Raw genomic sequence first — 26,021 nt, 5'->3', positions numbered from 1 at the left:
CGAGGAGTCGGAACGTGATTCTCTTGTTGAAGGGGAGCCAGTGCAGGTCTCTCAGGTGACCAGATATGTGGTTGTGGCGAGGTATGTCTAGGAGGAGTCTGGCGGAAGCGTTCTGAAAGCGTTGAAGTCTATTTTGTAATTTGGCTGTGGTTCCGGCGTAGAGGGTGTTTCCGTAGTTCAGACGGCTTGTGACAAGTGCTTGGGTGACCGTCTTCCTTGTTTCGGTGGGGATCCAACGGAAGATCTTTCGGAGCATGCGTAGGATGTTGAAACATGATGATGAGACAGCGTTGACTTGTCTGGTCATCGAGAGGGAGGAGTCTAGGATGAATCCCAAGTTGCGAGCATGGTCCGTTGGTTTGGGTGCGCTGCCTAGGGCCGAGGGCCACCAAGAGTTGTCCCAGGCAGAGGGGGACGATCCTAGGATAAGCACTTCCGTCTTGTCTGAGTTCAGTTTTAGGCGGCTGTTCTTCATCCACTCGGCTACGTCTTTCATCCCTTCATGTAGGTTGGTTTTGGCGGTTGTTGGGTCGTTGGTGAGGGAGAGGATCAGCTGGGTGTCGTCTGCATAGTAGATGATGTTGAGATTGTGTCGGCGTGCGATGGATGCGAGGGGACTCATGTAGACGTTGAAGAGGGTGGGGCTGAGTGAAGATCCTTGAGGTACACCGCATATGACTTCGGTGGCGTCTGATGTGAAAGGGGGGAGGCGGACTCTCTGGGTTCTTCCGGCTAGGAATGAGATGATCCAGTCCAAGGCCTTATCTTGTATTCCGACGTTCCTGAGGCGTTGTACAAGGGTGCGGTGGCAGACTGTGTCGAACGCTGCAGAGAGGTCCAGGAGGATGAGGGCCACTGTTTCCCCGTTGTCGAGCAGTGTCCGGATGTCGTCTGTGGCTGGAATGAGGGCGGTCTCAGTACTGTGGTTGGCTCAGAAACCGGATTGTGAGGGGTCCAGGGCATTGTTAGATTCAAGGAAGGCGGCGAGCTGACTGTTGACGGTCTTCTCAATGACTTTGGTGGGGAAAGGGAGGAGCAAGATGGGACGGTAGTTCTTAAGCTGGGTGGGGTCCACTGTAGGTTTCTTCAGGAGGGCACTAAGTTCGGCATGTTTCCAGCTTTCCGGGAAGGTGGCGGTGTTGAAGGAGCAGTTGATGATGTCCCGGAGTTGGGGGGCGATGATGGAGTCGGCCTTGTTGAAGATGTGATGGGGGCATGAGTCGGTTGGCGATCCGGAGTGGATGGAGTTCATCGTGCGGATGGTGTCTTCGGTGCTGATCGGGGTCCAGGCGCGGAGGGTGGTGGTGGGGGGCTTCTGTTCTGTGGTTGGGGGAGTGGTCAGGTCGCCGAAGCTGTTATGTATGTCAGCGATCTTGCTGTGGAAGAATGAGGCAAGAGAATCGCAGAGGTATTGAGAGGGAGTGATGTCGTTGTTGCCGGCGTTGGGGTTGATGAGCTCTTTGACAATGCTGAAGAGTTCTTTGCTGTTGTGGGCGTTGTTGTCTAGTCGCTCCTTGAATGCTGATTTTTTGGTGGTGCGGATCAGCTGGTGGTGTTTGCGGGTGGCGTTCTTGAGGGCGGTCATGTTGTTTGTGGTTGGGTTTCTTCGCCATGCTTTCTCGAGGGTGCGGCAGTTCTTTTTGGAGTTCTTGAGGTCGTCGTTGAACCAAGGGGCTTTTTTGCTTCCTGGCTTGTTGGGAGGGTTTTTCAAGGGTGCTAGTTTGTCAGCGCAGTGGATGATCCATTGTGTGAGATTGATGGCTGCTTGGTTTGGGTCCGTTGATTTGGCGGGAGGGTTTTGGTTTAGAGATGTGGTGAGTTGGTCGGTGGTAATTTTGTTCCAGTATCTACGGGGAACTTGTTGCGGGTGGTGGTGGGTCGTGGTCTTTCTGAAGCTGAAGTGGACGCTGCTGTGGTCAGTCCAGTGGAGTCCCGTGGCGTGATTGAAGGAGATGTGCTTGCTGGAGGTGAAGATTGGGTCGAGTGTGTGTCCGGCGTAGTGGGTGGAAGTGTTCACCAATTGTTTGAGTCCGAGATTGGTGAGGTTGTCCAGCAGGGTGGTGGTGTTGCTGTCGTTGTTATTCTCCAGATGGAAGTTGAGGTCTCCTAGGAGAATATAGTCCTCGGAGGGGAGGGCGTGCGGGCTGATGAAGTCAGCGATGTCTTCGCTGAATTGTGTGCGGGGTCCTGGGGTCTGTAGATGAGGGTGCCTCTGAGAGTGGTCTTGGGGTTGGTTTGTATTTGGAAGTGGAGGTGTTCAGTGGCTAAGAAGGTGTCGTCGGTGCTGCTCGTGAGGCGGATGGTGTTTTTGTGAACGATGGCGATACCTCCTCCAGTTTTGTTGATGCGGTCTTTTCGGATGATAAGTGGAGATTATTTATTCTCACTAGGTCCAAGTTTACTTTGGACATTAGGGGTGCCATATTCCATTCTACTACCATATCTAGGTCTGCCGAGATCTCAACCCCAAATAAACTGCAGAGTTAGCTACACGGGACTCATTAACAACAGAATAAGAGTTTTTAACTATCTGGGTCTTGCTCTTATTGAGCCTATATCCAGAGACCTCTCCAAATTGCTGTGCTTCCCGTTCTACCTCGCCAATGGCTAGGGCGGGATTTGGAGTAACAATTGCCACGTCATCTGCGTAGGCAAGCGTTTTAAATTGCTTGCCGTTTATGCTTACAGCGGGGATATTTAAGTTGGCTTCTAATTTACGCAGTAAGGGATCCATATATAGCGCGAACAACAAAGGTGACGATGGGCAGCCCTGCCTAGTCCCCCTGTTGATCTGCACCAAGGCGGTAAGTCCCCTATTAATTCTAATCCGGGCTGTCGGCTCCCTATATAGTGCTTGAACAGCTCGGATATAGCCTTCACCTAAGCCATACCATCTCATTGCCTTCCAGAGGTAGTCCAAAGAGACCCTGTCAAACGCCTTTTCTGCTTCTAAAAATAAAGCTGCGATAGGGTCCCCTGGGACTCCAGTGGCATCAAACAGAGTAATTACCTGCCTAATGTGCTGAGTGGTACCCTTTCCTGGAATAAACCCATGCTGTGTGGAACTGACCATGCCCTCGATCACTCTAGCCAATCTTTTGGCTAACATTTTGGAATAAATCTTTGCAACTGAATTCATTAAGGTGATAGGCCTGTAGGAGCCCGGAGCTGTAGGTGACTTGCCTTTTTTTTAAATACCTATAACTTCAGCCCCCCGCTATGAACTTGGAATTGAATTCCCCTGCTGGGCCTGTAGTCCCGTATTTAACATCTCCGCGATTAGGACTTTCTGGAATACCTTATACAATTCAACGGGAATCTGGTCCGGGCCTGCTGCTTTAGCTGAAGGAAGATCCGCTAATGCTGAGGCCACCTCCTCTAGATTGATTGGGGATTCTAAAATTACCTTCTCTTCTTCTGGAAAATCCGGGGCTAAGCTGTGGTTAAGATAATCCTTGATGTCTATAATTCCACCACCATCCTCGAAGCCATAGAGATCTGTATAAAATTGCCTACAAACCTCCCTTACGCCCTCTGGCTCAGTTACCATATTACCTTGGCTATCCAGGATATCCTTAATTTCTTCTGCTGCTGCTTGCTGTCGGGTGCAAATTGCCAAGATGTGTCCAACTCTCTCACTCAACTTGAAAGATTGTTCCTTCTTGGCAGGATAGTTGGCTGCGGTTTTACTAGCGATACATTCTATTGCTTCAGCTTTTAATGAGATAATTTTTAGTAATTGCTGTTCCAAGGGCATACTCTGCTGAATTAATAAATTCAATTCTTCCTCTGCCTTAGCTAATGTTCTAACTATTTCCTCCACTCTAATCCTCTCAGATTTCTGCTTATGGATTGAATAGCTCAGTGTCTCCCCTCAGGCTCCCGCCTTAAATGCATCCCAAGCATTACCTGAGGCTGTGTTCCCTCTGTTGGTTGCCCAGAATTCACTTATCCAATTATTCATGTATTTGATATATCCAATGTCTTTCAATAGGGCTCTCTCAAAAGTCCAGGTGTTTTGCTTGATAGCTTTCCCTGCTACTTTAATAGAAATAACCAAGGGGTTATGGTCTTATATTATTCGGGGGAGTTTCCCAATTTGGGATCTGGATAATAAAGAATTAGAAATTAAAAAATAATCTAATCTAACAAGAATTTTGTGAGGAGCTGAAAAAAATGTACTACCATCCAGCTGTGGATGCAGCTTTGCCCAGAGATCTGTCAATGCGTTATGTTGCGCCATAGCTGCTAATGCACGAAATGATCTCTTCTTCCGACCGGTATACCCCCACCCTGTTTGCAGCTCGGAGCCTGAGGGACTATTAATGTTGAAATCCCCACAGCATATGATTGGTTCAGGCCAATGAGCTAATTCCGTGTCTAGATATTCAAATATATCAGGGTCATCCTCTGTGGAGCCATATACCGAAACCAAAGTGAACTTCTCCCCCCTACATACTAATTCCGCTATAACCCACCTACCCCATTGATCCTCAACCTTCTTAATTACCGAACAATCCCTCCCTTTGCCCAATATAGCCACCCCTCTTGTTTTAGACCCTTGCTTTGTATGAGCAAATAACGAAAACCCTAGCTGTTCCAGCAGGAATCCTTTTCCCCCCTCAAAATGTGTTTCCTGTAAGCAAACAAAATCCAGTCTCATTGTTTTCAATAATGCAGACACCCGAAGCCTTTTCTGAACATCATTCAACCCGCAAACATTAATTGAAGCAATTCGACAAGACAAAAAAAATACATCAAAAGATTGTTCTAGCTTCCTTACAAGTTTTTTAGTTAAACAAAAAAGAAAAGTGCTGTGCTGTATGTGCTGTGTGTACCCCCTCTCCCCCTCCCCCCTTGCCCCCCGTCTTTGCGGTAACCCACCCTCCCCCTGCCCCCCCAACTGGCAAATAGGTCAGGCATGACCTATGTGTGTCCGCTTTGGAGTGTAGCTGTCGGGTCCTCCTCCCTCTCCCTCATTCCAACTGCCTCTCTGTTTGCCCTTAGCCCATGACCCCCTACCCTCGTTGGTTTACCTAGTTCCTTGCCAAATGTATCCCACAGTAAGGCCCTCATCCCATTTTACCTGTGCTATGACCCCCTTAACGCCCTCCCTCCTTGTAGCTATGTATTTCCTCCATATACTTCTTAGCTTTTATTTCGGGGAAGAACATTTTCACCTACCCTCTAGTAACCACTTTTAACTTAGGAGGGTGGAGGAGGTATGCCTCTGAGCCCAGTGCCTGAATAGGGGCTATTAGCTGTCTCAGCCTCCACCTTCTTTCAACTGTAATGTGACAGAAGTCTTGCCTGGCAAAAAAAGTAATATTGGTAACTCAGCGCTTGGCCTCTGGTTTAGCTTTTTCAAGATTTTCCTGCCTCAGTAGGTAGTTGCCCACATAAATCAAAATTGCCCTTGGTCTGTCATCTTTGCTGGCGCCATACCCCTTCTTCTTTACAGATGGAAACCGATGCGCCCTTTGAATCTTACTCTCCCACTGCCAAGATGTTAATTCTGGAAAGGCACCCTTCAGTGAGCTTACAACAAATAGTCTCGTATCTTGCCCTTCAATTCCCTCCGCCACCCCTAGCAGTCTTATGTTGTTCATTCGCTGCCGATTTTCATAGTCCTCAAGTTTCCACTGTATGTCTACAACCACCTTCTGTTGTTCCTGCTTAGAAGATTGAAGACTGTTAAGGTCGTCCTCCAGCTTCCCAGTCCTTTCTTCAACTTGGGTTACTCTCTCTGCCACCTCCTCGTATAGCTTATTCATTTTCCGTAGAGAGCTCTGGATTTTCTTTGTCCCTTGCCTGGCCCTGCGACTCTCAACTCTTACTTCATTTTGCATTTGCTTCAGTGTGCTAAAGAGTAAGTCTAACGAAGCTGGCTGTGGAGGCGTTTGAGAGGTTTGTGGGTGTGATGACAGATGCTGTTCTGAATGTGGTGGTGGTCTAACATGATCCTGATAGACCAAGGATGTGGCTGAATAGTCCCAGGTGAGTTTTTTAGTGGGGTCTGTGGGCTTCCTGAGGAGTTCACTTTCCTTCTGGATCTGCGTTTTTTCTGCGTGGTCTTCTGGGGAAAGGAGCTACTACTGGCGTCTGTTTTGCTACCTGTGTCAATTTCGCTAGATAAGAGAGACTCGGAGTCCTCATTCACAGAGTAGAATTTATCACCTTCTGGTGAGCCTCCCCCCGCTCTTCCCTGGAACCCTCCGCCACTGAAGTCCTTAGAGGTAGGGTAGTGGTTCTTTTGTGAGACAAACATTGAACCAGTAGTTCCTGTACATATCTCGCTGATTGCCTCAAACGGATTTATTTCCACCACCCGATTGTCTGACTCCCTCAACTCACCGCTTTCATAGTGTGGAATCAACTGGGTGGAATACCCCTCAACCAGCATTGTTTGAATTAGCCCACTCTGCCTATGACCGTCTAAAGTGGTGTCAGCATCACCCATCGCTTGCGAGCAGCCTCGATTCTCGCACACAGGCAGCTCATGAGACGCGCTCCATTGCTCTTGCTCCGTCGGGTCCGACCATTGCCTAGCGACCGCTGCTTTTGCATCCACAAGGACGCCATCAATTCCAGCGCGGCTGTCTGTTTCACCCAAGCCGGTGCATACAGGATCTGCGACTTCTGGTGGTTCCGAGGATTTTCCAGCAAAGGCTTCGACCAAGGTAGGCTGATGCAGATTATCCTTACTTCTTGCTTTGGCCCCCGGCACCCTCTGTGAGGGGAGATCGCTAGAGTTCCCAGTGACTGCACCGGGGGCAGGGGCTGGGGCCTTGCTGTTTCTTGCCTTCTGCTCAGCACCCTTCTTTAATTGAGTTTTTCTTGCCACGATAATGCTCGCGCTGGCGCTTGCACGTTGTCCGGTGCTGCGGATCGCAGCCAGTTTTGTTTTGTCTCTACCCTTCGTAGCGGCATCCTTCTGCTCCTTAGCCTCCTTGGACAACTTGGCAGACCGGAGTGACATACCGGGCGGCCCCTTGAGCATCAACACCACGAGACTTGTCAAGCCAGTTTGTACTCGGACGAAAAGCAGTTTCAAAAGTCACCGTATTGAAGATACAGGTCGATGCTTTACTGAGAAGCTGCTTGTGGTTCTTCCAATCTTGAGGGCACTTATCATCACTAGACCAGCTACGCTGCATGGGCTTCAATCCATCCGAGAGGGAGTCGGAGAGAATGCGACTGGTCGCTACAGACTGTCCGCGGCCATCTTGCCTTGTCTGCCTCAGGTGACCCGTCAGTTATTTTAATGTATCATGATATGTATAGTGTCTTTCTTTAATGAATACATTTTTATTTTTTCAGATTTGTATTCTTCTAGATTGATCTTTTTAATTGCATCCCTGTGTCTAGTGACATCCTACTGGTGAAGAGGAGGTTTGTGTATGAATTGCGTTTGAATGGTGTGCGAAGTGTGTATCAATCCAAAGGGGCCTTCCCTTTTTTGTCACTTTGGTCTTTCGCATTACCCCTCTCTTTGGATGGTGGGTCCCTCTCTCTTATTTTAGGAGTAGATTGCTTTTAGTTCTTCCTTGATAGCATTTAGGCAAACCTCAGTATTGTGGATCATTTTAAGCATCTTGCACCTGGTTATTTGTAACCAGTGGGAGTTCACCTTTGTTAGCAAGGTGAAGAAGGGTATGGACCCTTTGCGTTTACATGAGTGTCAAAAAACTGTCCAAATTCTTCTGCAGTGTCCTTTTACTGAGCCCAGTCAAACTAAACAGTTTTCTAGAGCCTAATGCAATATAGTTGTTTTCTTCTGTAGCAGATGTTGATACAACTCAGATAGATCTTATCCAGGGATGACCAGGTTCGGGTGTGTATAGTTACGAGGGTAGATAGGCCCGCCATCGTGGGACGAGCTGGATGTAGATAAACTCTCCACATTGCCAGTAGGTGTCCATCATCAAGGATGTGTCGCATTGCATATCAGGTACTTACAGTGTTGCTTCATAATGTTCATTGGTGCCAAGCAGTATCTTTCCTTCCTCTCTGGAACGCAAGGAATACAGTGTACGTTTCCACACAATTAGGGGTTGGCCCTCCCTTCTAGCCATGTGTGCTTATCTATCTCAGTGTCCCTTCATTTCTGACATAGGGTATCTATTTTGGCATTCAACCCTTCCCTTCTAGACTCATTTCCCCTGGTATCATCGAGGTGAATGACCCTACACTGGACCTTCAGGATTATGGTTCATTTGTTATTAAATAATATTGTCCCACCCTGGGACCACAGACTGAGGCAGGAGCTCATATGTTCGTGCCCTGGTGCGGTGGTCTTGCTACCTCCAAGAACCTCTTCTCTGGAAAATCTCAGGGCTAAACAGTGTCCTTGGCTATGGTGCCCTGCCTGATATTCCTGTCTTGCTCAGTTTGAATGTCGCTAGGCTCAGTGAAAAGGTGTATCACTGTAGGGTTAGTTTCATACCGGATGATGTTTACCTCTACTCTATGGAGTTCTACTCTACTGGGATGTATATTGTCCATAATCCTACATAGGTTCTGGTGGATGAGACATTCTTCTTTTTCAGGGGCTATTTCTTTGGATAAGTAAAGTCGGTTTGGCCCATGGGATATCAGCAAATAGACATAGTATGACTTAGCCCATATCATGGCACCCACTGAGGTCATGTGTTGGTACAATGTGTTGTGCAAGAGTGTGCTGTGTAGAGCATGTAGAATACTACCATTTGGTTCAGTGTAAATGTAAGTGGGGTGGGCGAGGTCCCTACACAAGCACTGTAGAAATGTTGAGGTAGGCTCCATGTGACTAGGCACATTTCTTACTGCAGACGGATACAGACACACCCATGCTAAGCAGATGACATACAAATGTGCAATAATACTGACCTTTTGGAACATTGCAAGTCTTGGGATGTTGTCTGAAGGGGCCGTCTGCAGCTTTCTGGCATCCAGGGGTGTCTATGCTTGGCACAGTGTACAGAGTCTGTCATCTTTGTTGGTTTGAAGCCTTGGGTCTTGTTGGGATTTCGGAGGTTGCTAATGAATAAGTTGCAGGCCCCAGTAAAGGCGGTGCACTTTGATTTCAGACCTGTTGCAAAAGAGCTGTGGCTTGTGGTTTACCTTGTTAGAGAAACATGCATCATTACTTGGTCTCAGAAATTCCAGTGCTTTTCAGGGCTTTCCTGTGCCTCTAATATGCACAGTCTTTGGTGAGGTACCTGGTGGGCGAGTCCAGTTTGTGTGTCATTTTAGGGATCAGTGAGTTTTTGGACATGGGGCACCTGAGTTTTATTTTGTGGGTCTTTTGTTCCGCCCAGCTCGCCATGATTTACGTGAGTTTTTTAGTGGGCCAATCCTCATGGTTGTATGGATGTCTCTTTTTACCTATCATTTTATCCTCATTGTCAGCCCTCTAATACCCTACTTTCCATAACGTGTGGGTGAGTGTGTGTGTGTAATTTTAAAAAGCAAATGGTTTCTTTTTGACCAAAACATGCTAAATTTGTCATATAAGGAAGGGGGTGAGTCACGATTTGGAGGTTGTGGGTAATTGCAATGTTTCCTGAGGATGTGCATGCCCCTCTGGTCCCTGCAAGTGATGTGCAAAAATGTTTTCTGTAAATGAATTGGGTGTTTTGAATATGCCTTTTTTCTGGAAGGTTCTTGTTTGGGCTACTTTTGGGCAGCTAGGTCATTGGACCCCTTCCTACAGTCTAATGTAGTGTGGGTTTTATTGGGGCAACTCTGGTCGGGGTTGAGAAGCTGAAATGCAGCACTGTGTGGTTCGAATGTGGCAATGACTGGGACTGGGCCTATTTCTCCCTTGGACGATGTTTATGAGACCCTGTGTTTTTTGCTTCGACAGGCTGGATGCAGTGGTGAGCGTACCTCTGCACCTGCTGTGGGGTCTGCGATGGTCATCTACAGACACCATTTCCCTCCAGGCACCCCTCTCTCACTCAGATCCAGTATACGTTGGGTCTGCCAACCTCGGTGGGAATCAGGGACTTCTTATCCAGTGATACACTACTATGAGCAGATTTTGGATGTTTTGAAGCATTAGGAACTATCTTGCTCATGATGGGAGTAAGGTGCACTGCTGGGACTTGTCTTACTGCGAGTAAAGAACTGAGATGACTGATTGCCCTGGTGAATCTCCCTACTGACTTGGTGCCAAATTGTTGCTTATTAGTGCATGGACTATGGAGTTCTGTGGGGGACACCATTATCCTACGAGTGCAGAAAACCTGGCCTCCGGCACTAGAGTGTCACCTCATTTTTGTGCTTGCTGGGCTGGCTTCCCTGTTTGCCGTGGTTGGCATGTGTTTGGCCAACCACCTGATCCTTGTTGTGGTAGTGTGTTTGCTGGCTGATTTTCTTGTCACAGAATGTACTGCGCGCTCAGGTTGATCTGGGCTTAGGTTTGTGGATGGGGATTTTCCAAGGACTGGCACAGACCTATCGATCTTTGCTCATGGTATACCTTCAGGCGGCAGAGGTCATTCAGGTGGCCCATCCAAGGCAGTAGAAACACTCTCTAGGGCCTGACTTCAGCCAGCCTTCCTGATATCTGCAGCCATAAATGTTCCTAAACCTTTTGGTGTTCCACGGTGGAGTCCCTTTCAAGACTGGAGAAATTTGTACCCTTAAGTCAAATATGGCCAGCTTGCGGGTGGTTTTACTCAGTTTGTGGGGGGCCAGGCTTGGTGTAATTTATTCTGGGTAGTTCCTAGTTCTAGCCCTTCCTAGTGGGCCATTGCATGGGGGATGCACGTGGTGACCAGCTGCCCTCCAGCTAGGGACCCAGATGGCTGGTGGGGGCACTTCCTTGGAGTAGTGTGTCTTCTGCTGGGTATGCTGAGATCCCTCCAATGGTTACTCGCTTGGACACTACATTCAGCAGCAGGTAGGGGGATTTGGGCATGGGGGGTGCACTGCAAAGTGCCAGGCAACCTTGAAGGTGCCACTTCCTCACTTGGGGAAGTACACAAGTGATCACAGAGGCTGAGCTCGGTAACCCTGGGGAATACCGTGGGTCTGGTTGTTCAGTGGACTAATGCATCCACTGCAGCGGCCTGTGTTTGACCTCATGGTCACAGGTTCAAATCCCAGCAGGTCCACTCAGCCTTTCATCCATCTGAGGTTGATAAAATGAGTACCATTGAGTTGGGTAACAATAAACATCTGTTATTCAGCACCAAGATACCCCATAGGTGATCATGCGCTTTACAAATACACATGTTATGTTATTTGTAACTGCCATTGCCTCTACGTGCCTTGGGCCGGCTCCCCACCTATCCATGGTAGACTCAGCAGGGCTGCAGAAGTCAAGGTTCCTGATATCTTCCTTTTGTGTACCTTACTAGCTAAGAAAGTTTTTGTCCTTTTTACGATTTCCACTATGAGGTGGTGTGTGCGGCATGTCCACCACTGGTAAATTTCACATAGGTCGAGGAGGTTTCCTGTATACCCAGGACTGCCCCCATGAAGGGGGTCCCCATTGCCGAAGCCACCCTGGTTGGTGTCCATGTGGTGTGCAAGTGTATTGCTGGTTGGTGTCCTTTGTGGGGACCTCCAGGGGAGGAGCAGGCTATAACCTTGTTCCAAGCAAACTGGATTGACATTTTCAGTTTGGCCATAAGGTCCTGACTCAAGATATTAGTCCGGGTAAAGGAAAGTACTGCCATTGTTCCCTCACTCTTTCCCCCTCTATCTCCAGCTCAAGGTGTTCTGTGAAGAGGATACATGCCACCATGCCCAAGACCCCTTGTATGGTTGCAGTGCTCTTTGATAGGAGGACTGCTCCCTCCTGCAGGAATGACCTTCTTGCCCCAGTGTCTGGTAAGAAGGGGTAAGTGTCCAATTTATTAACATCATGACCACTAGGTCCTCCTCAGGGCAGCCTAGGGTAGACCGTAATAGGTGTGTGTCTTTGGGTATCCTGTCTGTTTCTGGTGTGGCTATTCCTTCATCCTCACCCTCGCTGTTGGATTCTGAGGGTCTGGTGTCCTTTTCCTCGCTACTGCTAGTCTTGCTACTGTTTAGACCCACAATGAAGTTCCTGGTCACTCATGGAGTGTAGGTTTTGTGGACCAAACACCATGATTGGGGAGTTGAGCTTCTGGGAATTCTAGCACTCAACTGGGATGAGGCAGGAATCACCTGGGTTTGCTGCTCTGGCAACCTCCTTGCCCTAGATCTAGTGGCTTGCTACCCAGTGGGGGGCTCCTCAGCCCCACTCGACCAGGAGATTGATGCTACCCAGTGCAGGAACAGCAGGGATGGCAGGCATTAGAGCGAGAACATTTGTGCCTGTGTATGACTCAAAGAACCAATCACTCCTGGCTGCCTCACTAAAATGTTGCTCGAATATGAATTTACCTTAAAAAAATTAAAGACAAGAGACATTTGAAAAAACAGGAATGATTGGTTTAATTAAACGTAGCAGCCGGTAGAACAGGCTACAGAGTCGGGGTCTGAAGACTGTCTCAAAGTATATTGGTTTCAGCCTTCATGTTATACATATACGAGGTTTCATAAAACAGTGGTACATTCCTCTGGATACAGAAATCTAGGCCTAGTCATGGGGCCATAAATCTTGTCCACTGATAAGAAGGGAAGGCTTGCCTCGACCTCACACAGAGACAATGCAGAGAAAGTGGGTTTGTGTCCAGATGTCTGACATGGGAGCACGTGATCACTGTGTGTAGTGTGCATGCAGTGCTCTGATTGACGGAGTGCTCCTAACTTAGGGGCCGATTAAGATGGCGGACGGACCTGCGTCCGTCCGCCACCCCAGAGTAGGAGGGACCGTCCGCAGGGGCAGCGGCAGTCCTTCCGTCCAAATTAGGATGTGACCGCCACCCTGGCGGTCACATCATGTATTTTAACATTGCGGCGGGTGCTGCTTGAAGCAGCACCCGCCGCAATGTTACAAATGTAAGCAGTGCATTTGCATGCACAAAGCGGCAGGCACCGCGCGGTCCCTGCCGCTTTGTGCACGCAAAGGCAGGGGGGTACCATAGGTACCCCCCATTTGCACCCCCACCCCCCTTCACCCCTGGGGGCCCGCAACGGGCCCCAAACAAAAGTCCGTATGCCTTTCCACGGCAGAAATTCCGCCGTGGAAAGGCATATTACTCCAGACATCCTAATATGCCTGGCGGTGTCTGATAGACACCGCCAGACATGTTAGAGCTTTTCCGCCGCGGTCGGAAGGCGACCGCGGCAGAAAAGCTGCGGATGGTCTTTCTGACCGCCCAGCCATCCTAATCTGGCGGGGGGTCTTTGAACGCTCCGCAGTGGTTTTCCCGCATCCTCCGGGCCGGCGGTGGCTTCCGCCGGCCCGGAGGATGCGGGAAAACCGCGATCATAATCGGCCCCTTGGTGTGGCATCTGATTGCATGGTGTTTTCAGCAAAAAATCCCCTCTGGACAAATTTTTTTATTGAAGCCAGTCTCCTGAGACCGTTGTGATTTTGCTGCCTATCTGTGGCATCGATCTGGGTTTTCCTGTTCACGCGCTTGCCTAAGGGTGACGTGTCCTCTCTCCTCTGAATTGTAAATCAGTTGCTTCAGACCTAGGTTGCAGGGCCTGCCTGACCACTTATTTTTTACCCGGATTGAGTGGGAGGTCATATTGGATGAATTCAACAACGGAGATGCAAGTTCGTTACCATACGTACATTTATTATAGTTTACATCAAAAACGTATTTATCAATATTAACAAGAGAAAGAGTATGGCTGTGCTTTTGAAGCTCACATCCTCTCACTCAGCATGGGGTGTGGGTTTCAGTAGAATTGACACTAGTGTGGAGACGGAATTACCTAATTTTAATAATCTAGTTCGCAGACGGGCTTGGTGAGCTCCGCCTACTGTGATAAGCATTTACGAGTTTGGAAAATGCCTAGAATAGGGTTTTCCGGGACTCTTTTAGTCATAAAACAGAAAAAAAGTTTAGGAATCTGAAGTCCGGAAACTTAGTAATGATAGGTTAAAGATCCTTACCTTGCTAAAATTCACATGCCCCACTATTTATTGGGTGATTCTTACTTGACATATTTCAGCATGTTTCACCTACTGGAATCTCTTGGATGAAATATCTGACAGTCAATTTTTCCAACAAATGACTGACTTCATATGTTTTACTGTAGTCTGTGTGATGTGCAGTAATGCAGTGCAAAGTTCATTGCTTTAATATAATAATTAGTACTTTAGAGGTGGGTGATTCTAAAGATTAGACAGTCTAGTAGGGACCGGACAAATACTCTCGAATGTTATCTTAAAATTGTATCCTATGTACTAGATGGATACTAATGGCCTCCTGACCTCATTAATGGTTTTAGTGATCTGGCCTCAATGTTGGCAGTATGTATGCTGCTCCAGTGGTGACCAGGTACACCAAAATAGAGAAATTCTCCACAAACGTAGATATTCTTCACCCAAAAGGTCTGCTACAAGTGTTGCTAGAACTGCATAGAGTTGAAAACGTATGACTAATGTTTTGCAATTCTGTGATGACATTGTGGATGTTATTTTCCTTATGTGTTTCCTGGAGACAGACACATGGGGGCCGATTAGGATGGCGGACGGAAATGGGTACTGTCCGCCATGGTGGGGGAAATTTTACTCCCGGCTGCGCCGCGGAGAAACCGCGGTTGGGATTAGGATATTCATGTCACGAAACTCCGACCGCGGCGGACGGATCACAACCAACACCGTCCGCGGTGGACGGAACACAACCAAGTCCGTCCGCGGCGGACGGAGTCCAACGAACAACCACTGCCGCGGACGGAAATGACCGCGGAAAATAAAACATGTACCGCCATCCCTGAGAATACTCCGTGGCCGCAATTAGGATAAATCCGCCCGTACAACGGAACTCACAGCCATCCACGTCCGCGGCGGAAACAATGCTACGAGAACCACAGCATCAGGGCGGAAGGCCAACACGCACAACATCCCTAGCGCCTAACAAATGTATGAAAGTGCACCGCAAGTCCTAAGCAAACATACGAACATTGACAAGGCCCCCCCCCCAAGCACAAGCCACCATGACACGTCCCAATTATCCAATAATGCACACAAGTCAACACGCCCACCTACCACCTGACTCGCAACAACCATTGAGACACGACTACAAAAAGACACCCCCACACAACCACAATCCCTTGCACCACAGCATTGCTGCCAGCAAGAGGGCCATTCGAGACACTGCTAACTCACATAAAATCACATAGAAGACACCCACCCACCACCCTACCACACAAACACCCACCACACAAATCCTACACATCACACACCACACACCTGCACCTCCCAACTCACTCAACTCACACACTGAGCACCACACACCATGGCACCCAAAAAAAAAACCAAATTCACGGAGACAGAGTTGCGGGTAATGGTAGATGAAATTATCCGTGTGGAGCCCAACATCTTCGGGGCCCAAGTCCAGCAGACGACCGTGGCGCAAAAGAACCACATGTGGGACAGGATCGTCACTCGGGTGAATGCGTCGGGGACTGTGCCGAGGACCAAGCACGACATTCAGAGGCGGTGGCATGACCTTAAGACCAGGGTCAAGGGCATCCGAGCGAAAAACCACGCCAGAGCCAATCTTACTGGCGGTGGCACACCCCCGGAGCCCATACCCTACACCGATTGGGAGGAGAAGGTGCTGGTGATACTACACCCAGAGAGCCTAGACGGCCTTGACGAAGGAGAAGAGACTGGTGAGTACAAACCAAGCACCACGATCAGCACGACATGGTCAGGCTCACACAACTGAGAATAAACATCCCCCACGCCCCAACCCATGCACGTCGGACACCAACACACTAACATGTCCATGGCTCCCAACAGGCCCCCATGTGCACGGGGAGGGTGGTGGTGGTGGCGGTGGTGGTGGAGGGTGGGGTGTGTGAGAGGCCCAAACTACAACTCCCAACAGGCCCCCATGTGCACGGGGAGGGTGGTGGTGGTGGCGGTGGTGGTGGAGGGTGGGGTGTGTGAGAGGCCCAAACTACAACTCCCAACAGGCCCCCATGTGCACGGGGAGGGTGGTGGTGGTGGTGGCGGTGGAGGGTGGGGTGTGTGAGAGGCCCAAACTTCAACTCCCAACAGGCCCCCATGTGCACGGGGAGGGTGGTGGTGGTGGTGGCGGTGGTGGAGGGTGGGGTGTGTGAGAGGCCCAAACTACAACTCCCAACAGGCCCCAATGTGCACGGGGAGGGTGGTGGTGGTGGTGGAGGGTGGGGTGTGTGCGACAGGAAACAGAAATGTCTACAAATCAATGTAACCATGTACTGTCCACATTACTGACCAGCTCGATCTTGTCCCTCAGGTGATCGTCAACTGACTGGGGAAAGCAGTACCCGGCCGCCAGCCTCGCCTCCCACACCTACAGGACTCTCTGCTGACGACGACACAGGCAGCTCCGGGGCGGAGGATGGAGCGGGACCAAGCACGCAGCCAGGGCCATCTGGCTCACAGGGACTCCCGGGACCGACCAACGTCGCATGTGTGACTCCCGCGGCACCTGTCTCTGTGATCTGCACAGTCCCCACCACCACCAGGACCACCAGTACCACCAGTACCACCAGTACCACCACTACCACCAGCACCACGACTCCTGCCGGTGCCACCCAGCACGACCCAGCGCGCAACGCTGGTCCAACGGCCCCACACACAAGCAGGGTGAGTGGGCCACAAACACAGGCAACGGGACAACTGCCAATCAGGCGACCCACACACCGCCGGTCAGAGGAGGGACAGCTACCCGAGCCAGTGGCACAGTCCCTACAAGCTCTTGCCAGGTGCCAGGCCTCATACGACCGGTCCCAGGCAAACGCTGATCGTGTTCACCAGGACTCAGTGGACAACACCAACATCCTGCGCGAGATCTCTGGCATCCTTGGCCAGATGTTGGTGATCATGGGCCAGCAGGCAACGATGTGGAGGGAATGGGTTGCCCGGAACAACCCCCCCCCCCTCCACCATGTGTGTCAGCGCCACCGCCACCGTCACCTCCGCCTCCCCCGTCACCTCCGCCTCCGCCTCCACCGCCGCCACCACCACCTGAGCCCCTGGCGACGGATGTGGCCCATCACCAACCTGCCCTCCCAGCTGACTCTGTACCACCTCCGAGACGGAGGGGGCGGCCGAGGCAGGAAGTTGCTGAGAGCCGTGTTGGAGCGCCAGGCACACGCTCCAAGAGGGGACGACCTTGACAATGCCACTGCCTGTGCCAGACATTCACCCTGCAAACCATCCTGTCCCACATAGACAATCATTGCCACTGGTCTGCTGGACTAGCCTGACACCCCCCAATGTGGTGTCAGCACGGACATTTCATCTGCCATTACCTTCAACTCCAACTCCCTCCCCCCCACTTACTTGTAAATATTCACCAGCACAAAAGCACAACCTGTCAATAAATTGCATTTACTCACACAATGATGTTTTGCCTCCATGTTTATTCACATGATTGCCATCAGATACAGACGTAAACAGGTACAGGGATCATAGTCGCACATGATCATGGCGCTGCGGGAGTGACCTAGAGAAAACCAGAGACAGCAAACACACGTCAGTAAAGAGATTCACACACATCACAACACAATGCACAGCAACATTACACAAACGACAACCATCACACAAGCATGGGATGGGAGCACACACATCATGGACACTCCTATGTCCAAAGACATGAAGACACACATGTGCAACCATCACAAACCACACCCAGCTGATTAACCCCATATCCACACAACACCAGAAAACATACATGAGGCATTGTCAACCGCCACTAGAGGTAGATACTCACATTCAAGGGAAGTAGCGATCAATGAGCTGGCGCCTCTGGTCCACACCTTCCTCCTCACCACTATCCTCATCAGTCGACATGGGTGGGATGGGAGGCCGAGGAACTCCTTCGTCTTCAGGGTCCAACAGCAGTTCAATGTCATTGCGTACTGCCAGGTTGTGGAGCATGCAGCAGGCAATCACGATCTTGCATACTTTTCCTGGTGAGTAAGGCAGGGCCCCTCCGGTCCTATCGAGGCACCGAAACCTAGACTTGAGCAGTCCAAAGGTACGTTCGATGACTCTCCGTGTCCTTCCATGTGCCTCATTGTACCGCATTTCACCCGCCGTCCTCGGATTACGTAGGGGACTGAGGAGCCAGGGCCGGTTTGGGTAAGCCGAGTCGCCTATGTAGGGGGATGACAGAGACAAACATCAGAACAAGATATGGTGGGTACCCCATGCAACACAGAGATCACAAGAGTCCCCACTGCACACTCACCAACAAGCCACGCTTGACCGGGTGGCAGATTTGCCATGAGTCGTGGGACATTGCTGGTTCGCATGATGTGGGCGTCATGTGCGGATCCAGGAAATCTTGCACACACATGGGAGATGATGTTGCTCGCCAGGCACACCACCTGCACGTTCAGCGAATGAAAGTGTTTGCGATTCCTGAACACTTGTTCGCGTGCCCGTGGTGGAATGAGCGCGATGTGCGTGCCATCAATTGAGCCCACAATGTGAGGTATGTGGCCCAGTGCATAGAAACCAGCTTTGACAGCTGGCAACTCTTCCGGACGTGGGAAATGTATGTACTCATCCTTGTACAGCATCATAGCTGTTAACACATCCCGAAGAACCGTGCTGAACATTGCCTGTGACATACCCCCGGCACCTCCAACTGTATACTGAAATGTGCCAGTAGCGAAGAAATGTAGTACCGCCATGACCTTTGCAGTGGGTGTAAACGAGCCAGGATACGTTCTACGTGGCTGCAGATGAGGAGACAATTGAGCCACAAGCTCCAGCAACCGACGTCTATCCAGCCTGAATTTCCGAATCACCTCCTCGTCTACCATATCCTCCAGCTGAGTGTATGGGCGATGCACATTTGGAGCCCTCCTGTGTGGGAGAGAGATGTAACTTAGGTCAACTTACAAACGACGCATACGTGTACAACTCCATCACATGTGTACCTTACTGACAAAACTCCAGTCGTCACCCTAATGTATCGTAGACACATCACAGACACTCATGCAACTGCATGCACACAAACGATAAGTTTACACACGCCATGTCATCAAGCACAAATGCCACCACCAATGATGATGTGCATACGGTAATGACATGCATGGTGACAGAACGTATAAATCACATACACGGAATGCATGTGTACCACCACCACTGTAGTCACCTCGACACAACAAGAAACTGACAACAGATGCATTAATTGGCCACACAGCCGTGATGTACTGTGTAGTTGTGAAGATGTAACTACGTCTGTAGGGTCAAACCCGACGTCAACACGTACAAATGCACATCTGTTGCCCATTGTGTGCCGACCGATGTCCATTGTATGGACACACATGCTATATTGTATGACATATGACCTTTCACAATCACGCTCACATCCCTCATGACGCAACTGCACACAACACATCACGGTGCAGCGTCTGACAAGATCACATATTTGGCGCCGCCATGGCGGTGCTCAACTTCCGCTACTTCCCAAAGGCCGAATGCGGCCTGCGTCCCTCTTCCCATTGGCTGCATGTGCAGGGACCGTGACAGGCACACATCGGCAACCGCACGTGCAAGCTTCAGGCACGGATGCTTCAGTTGCAACAATGTACTATCACTGGCGCCTCCATGGCGGTGCACGTACACAGCGGGGGAGGTGCAGGCCTATACACCCTGCAGATGTACTCAATGGACATGCCAGTTCATGACCCCCCTTACAGTCACCTTGCATCATCCACCGTACACCGGCCGGAGCGGCCGGCCCATGAACAACCGCCGTGCCCGGCCATGAACAACCGCCGGTCCCGGCCATGAACAACCGCCGGTCCCGGCCATGAACAACCGCCGTGCCCGGCCATGAACAACCGCCGGTCCCGGCCATGAACAACCGCCGGTCCCGGCCATGGCGGTTGTGTTCATGGCCGGGCACGGCGGTTGTTCATGGGCCGGCCGCTCCGGCCGGTGTACGGTGGATGATGCAAGGTGACTGTAAGGGGGGTCATGAACTGGCATGTCCATTGAGTACATCTGCAGGGTGTATAGGCCTGCACCTCCCCCGCTGTGTACGTGCACCGCCATGGAGGCGCCAGTGATAGTACATTGTTGCAACTGAAGCATCCGTGCCTGAAGCTTGCACGTGCGGTTGCCGATGTGTGCCCGTCACGGTCCCTGCACATGCAGCCAATGGGAAGAGGGACGCTGGCCGCATACGGCCAATCGCAAGTAGCGGAAGCTGTGCACCGCAACAACAGGGCCAGTCATTGGCCCATTTCACGATCACGCTTCCAGGGCTGACCAATTGCTGGCGACGTATGCCACTGACACGTGCTGAGGGCCCTATATATGTGTCTTGGCCAAAATGAAACTTCCTACCCTGGGGACCAGTGCTGCCTGTGACCATCACCTCGACCTGCTGCTGCTGCTGCTGAGCTGACCACCGACTGCTGCCTGTGACCATCACCTCGACCTGCTGCTGCTGCTGCTGAGCTGACCACCGACTGCTGCCTGTGACCATCACCTCGACCTGCTGCTGCTGCTGCTGAGCTGACCACCGACTGCTGCCTGTGACCATCACCTCGACCTGCTGCTGCTGCTGCTGAGCTGACCACCGACTGCTGCTCTAGTGCCATACTCCGTGATCTTGCCATGTCGAGTGGCAAAGAGATCCGGTCTCGACCCTTCACCGCCGCGGAGCTTGATGTCCTCGTGGACGGTGTACTCCGCAACTATGGACGCCTCTACGGCGCACCGGGACGGGTGGTAAGTGCAGTGTGGGACATGTTGGTGTGCATGAGGGGGCCAAATGATCAGGCCTATTTATATCTTAGCTGTGTAGTGTGGGCTGGACATATGTTCCTGATTGTGCATGGCTGCTGACAGTAACGTCTTGCCCCTATGTGTGTGACAGGCCACCTGTCCACTGACTTAAACCCTTTTGTCTCCCATCATGGTAGGTCAAGCTGCACCTTCGCAAGGACCTGTGGAGGACCATAGCACGGGAAGTACGGGCATTGGGGGTGTGCAACAGACGACATACACACTGCCACAAACGCTGGGACGACATTTCCAGGCTGAGCAAGAATGTAGCGGAAGTAACACTGGGCCTGATTCCAAGGACGCCCCGTCTGGCCCGACGCTCCATGACCCCTCTCATGCACCGTATCATTGCAGTGACGCATCCTGAACTGGCCGAACGTCTGAGTGCCGATCAACAGCAAACTAGCGGTGAGCATACTGTCTGTGTAGGAAACTTGTGAGTGCTATGCATGTATTGGTGCACAGACACACTATTGAGTTCCGTGTTGCGTATGTATGCCTGTGATGGCATTTTGGTCCCATTGGGTGGTACTCATTTGACATCCAGGTCCGCCATGTTGAGACGCCACTTGCTTAGTAGTTGAGTGTTAAAGCACATCCCCTAGTGGTCCATGGCCCCATGGCAGAAAATGTGAGGATGACTGGTAGGGGTGGGCCATGTGCGGGATGAGGGCTCATGAACCTTTGTCTGCTATGTGATTTGGCTATCCTGTTCCTTCTGTACGTGAGTGTGCCCATGACTCACACATCTTTTCTGTGCATTTCAGCTTTGACAGAGGACACTCAGCCACAGACGGTGGAGAGTAGCCGAGGAAATGAGTCCGGCTCAGACTTCGCACACACGCAGACTGACACGGAGGAGGCCAGCGCCGGAGAGGGGGACAGGACCGTCCCTGAGGACTCGCATGTGGAGACACCATCGTCCTCCTCGTCGGACACTCTTGGTGAGCCTGCACTGTTGTCACAGACTGGGAGTGGGCACTCATCACCTTCTGTCGGAAGACAGCACACAGGGCCCACACTTCCGCCAACTGCACCATGTACTGTTCGTGGCCGGAGGAGTAGGGGGAGCAGAGTGGCGTTCGGTGCAGGCACCGCTGCCCCTGCCACGGTGAGCCAAAATGCACTGTGTGCTGAGGCCGTTGATCTGCTGCGACAGCTGTGTGTGGGTCAGACCAATATGACAAATGCTTTCCAGGACCATGATAGGAAGTTGGGGCAGGTGGTGGCATTCATGGAAGGGATGCATGGCGATCTTGCAGGTCTACACAGGACAGTGCAGTCATTGGCAAGCAGTGTGTCGTCTGCAATAGTACAGTCGAATGAACAGGGTGCTACTTCTGTTTCCCCATCTACACCGCTGGATGTCTCAGGGGGTAGTGATTATTCAGAGCAGGACTCAAATACAGGTTATTGCACTAGAAGCAGCGTCAGACAGCACGTCAGGGCACGCAGGGCACAGACCCCATCCCCTAGATCAGCTAAATCTGTTTACGTAGACGACGTCAGATGCACTGGAGTACACACACAGGATCCACAAGTGTTGTTGGGGGACATGCCTTCCGGAGCTACACAGGCATTCAACACGAAAGGTACTCCGAAGGCAAGGGATACTCACATGTCCATGGACTGTTCCTTGGACAAGGCCAGTCAGAAGACAAAGGCACCTACTAAGAGCAGGGAGACTCCCAAGAGCAGGCCCACAGCAGAGGTAAGGGACACTCCCAAGGACAGTGAGAAGACTAAGGCACCTACTGAGAGCAGGGAGACTCCCAAGAGCAGGCCCACAGCAGAGGTAAGGGACACGCCCAAGGACAGTGAGAAGACTAAGGCACCTACTGAGAGCAGGGAGACTCCCAAGAGCAGGCCCACAGCAGAGGTAAGGGACACTCCCAAGGACAGTGAGAAGACTAAGGCACCTACTAAGAGCAGGGAGACTCCCAAGAGCAGGCCCACAGCAGTGGATAGGAACACTCCCAAGGACAGTGAGAAGACTAAGGCACCTACTAAGAGCAGGGAGACTCCCAAGAGCAGGCCCACAGCAGTGGATAGGAACACTCCCAAGGACAGTGAGAAGACTAAGGCACCTACTAAGAGCAGGGAGACTCCCAAGAGCAGGCCCACAGCTGTGGATAGGAACACTCCCAAGGGCAGGGACACACACAGGGAGCAGGTGTCTGCTGGAGGCAGGTGCACCACAGACGACAAGTCTGCTGGCAGGAACAGGGCGGCGAGCAGGGCACAGGCTACATCCAGAGACAACACTCCACCTAAGGATAAGGCACATCCTACGGACAAGGCATCTAGCATGGACAATGGCGCAATCAAGGACAGGCATACTTCACCCCTGGCTGCACTGAGGCTGATGTTTTCTACTAAACGCCAAACTGATGTCTCAGCGGCGGAGTCCCCCCATACCTCCACTCCCATCCAGGCCAGTCAGAAGCAGAGGAGGGTGTCCCCTGTTGTTGCATCCCCCATTACACATCATTCCGAGTCCAGGCGGCAGGCACAGAGCAAACGACAAGCAGGCTCCAGCACGTCCCCCGAAACCAGATCCCCGGCAGCAGTTGCTCCACCTATGCTGGGTGGTGATTCTTTGGAGTCCCCACCACTTGGCAGTCCTGTCCTGTCCAGGGTGCACTCACACCTCCCTAAGAAACGCAGACACACACCATTGACACCTGCAAACCCCGATTTGGCTCTAGGTGAGCTATCCCCAGCTCCCAGGCCCACCCTGCCTCCTGGCCCATACAGCCCTGTGGCTCATTGTTAGACGGACCGGGAGGGTCGGCCGAGGATACGGGGAGAGGTCTCCGGGGAGAGCCGTCTCCAGTGAATCGTACAGACAAGTAACTTCCCCCCCACAGACGGACACCACACACTGATAAGGTTCAACGATACTTTATAGACAATTCTTCAAGTACGGTAGAATGGTACAAGGAGGTCTGGACTCAGGGGTCCCCTCTATTCTGGTCTCTGTTTGGGAAAAGGGTAGCGGGACAGTCTTGGTACCAAAAAGGTGGAAAATAGCTCTCAATCCTCGAGCTCGGTGGTGTAGATGAACGGGCCGCGGCGGAGCCAGCAGGTCCCGAGATGGATGAAGGAAGACGACGGTCCGCGGCAGAGCCAGCAGGTCCCGATGAAGGTGGTGGTTACAAACGGTCCGCGGCCACGCCAGCAGGTCCCGACGATGATGAAGGATAGGGTGGTTCCCAAAGCCGCGGCAGCGCCAGCAGGCAAGACGAGGGTGCACAAGACAGAGCTACGGCAGCGCCAGTAGTCCGTCAAGGATGAGTTCTTCTTTGCGTCTCTCGACTCCAAGATACAACTGCCTTCCTGCTCTGGAGCTGCCCCAGTTATAGGGCTGGTGTGCTTTGATGTCCGGACCCTTGCACTTGGAGGTCGGGAGGTCCGGGATGAGGGGGTTCAGACACCCAGCAGGGGGGTGGAGCCAGCGCCCGGGGAGGCGATGGGCGAGCGGCACTTGGTGGGGGAGAGCCATCGACACCTCCTGCTCCCATTGACTGACCAAGTAGCCCGCTCACCTCCTGGGTGGATGTTGGTGCCGGAATGTCTGAGGCCTGGCCAGGCCCAGGGTTGAGGTCGATCGGGGGCCAGGCGGCCTCGTGGTGGAGTGTCCAAGATGGCGCCCAGTATGGGCGCGCAGGCCGGTAGTGGGTCGGCCTACGCGGTCAACAGGTTCGAGTGTAGGGGTCCCTGCGGGGACGGTGGAAGGGCAATGGTGGTGTGTGGTACTTGCGTGGCTGGTTCGGGCCTGGTTGGGCCGGGGGAGAGCGGCCCTTCATGTGGCCTGTCCAACATGCGTCCCCCCCAGCTGAAGGCGGGGAGAGTTACCCATTCTCTTGGGGATTCTTCTCGTCGAGGCGGAAGAACCGGGACAGGCCATCTGCGTTGGCGTGATCGGGCCCAGGCCGATGCTCAACTGTGAAGTCCATCCCTTGTAGGGAGATGGACCAGCGTAGTAACTTCGGGTTTTCCCCCCGCATCTGCATCAGCCACTGCAGGGGTCGGTGGTCGGTCTGTACTCGAAAGGGTGTGCCAAAGAGGTAGGGCCGGAGCTTCTTGAGGGCCCATACCACCGCGAAGGCCTCCCTCTCTATGGTGCTCCAGCGTTGTTCCCGTGGTAGGAGTCGTCGGCTGATGAAGGCCACTGGCTGGTCATGGCCTTCGGTGTTCACTTGGGACAGGACTGCCCCAATGCCATGGTCGGAGGCATCCGTCTGGACGATGAACTCCCGGCTGTAGTCGGGGGCCTGGAGCACAGGGGCGGAGCACATGGCGGCTTTCAATTGTTCAAATGCAGCTTGACACTCTGGGGTCCAGTTGACTTTCTGGGGCTGATTTTTTGACGTGAGCTCTGTGAGGGGCCTCACGATGGTACCATAGTCTTTCACGAACCTTCGGTAATAGCCCGTGAGGCCCAGGAAGGCTCGTACCTCGGTCTGGGTAGTGGGGGGCTGCCAGGACTGGATGGCGGCAATTTTTAGCTGCAGAGGGGCCACCAGGCCGCTTCCCACCTGGTGCCCGAGGTAGGTTACAGACCCTTGCCCAATTTGACATTTGCTGGCCTTGATCGTGAGGCCAGCTTGCTGAAGGGCGTGCAGTACTGCTCGGAGGTGGTGGAGGTGCTCGGACCACTGGTTGCTGTATACAGCGATGTCGTCTAAGTAGGCGGCGCTGAATCCTTCGAACCCCGCCAGGACCTGATTGACGAGCCGTTGGAACGTTGCTGGGGCATTCTTCATGCCGAAGGGCATGACTGTGAAATGGTAATGGCCATCGGGCGTGGAAAAGGCAGAACGTTCTTGTGCCCGGGGTGTGAGGCCGATTTGCCAGTAGCCCGCCGTCAGGTCGAAGATACTGAGGTAGCGGGCAGCTCCCATGCGGTCGATTAGTTCATCTGCCCGGGGGATGGGATGTGCGTCTGTCCTGGTGACCGCATTCAAGCCCCGGTAGTCGACGCAGAACCGGAGTTCTGGGGCGGTGCCGGGGGCAGCTGCTTTGGGGACCAGTACTACAGGGCTGGCCCAGGGGCTGTCTGAGGGCTCGATGACCCTGAGTGTGAGCATTTTGGCTACTTCCTCCTGGATGCAGGCCCGTACCCGATCTGGCACGCGGTAGGCCCGGTGGCGGATAGGGGGGCTGTCCC

Source organism: Lissotriton helveticus, chromosome 4_1 (assembly GCF_964261635.1).
Source record: "Lissotriton helveticus chromosome 4_1, aLisHel1.1, whole genome shotgun sequence".
Taxonomy (NCBI): Eukaryota; Metazoa; Chordata; class Amphibia; order Caudata; family Salamandridae; genus Lissotriton; species Lissotriton helveticus.
This window is presented reverse-complemented; position numbering follows the sequence as displayed.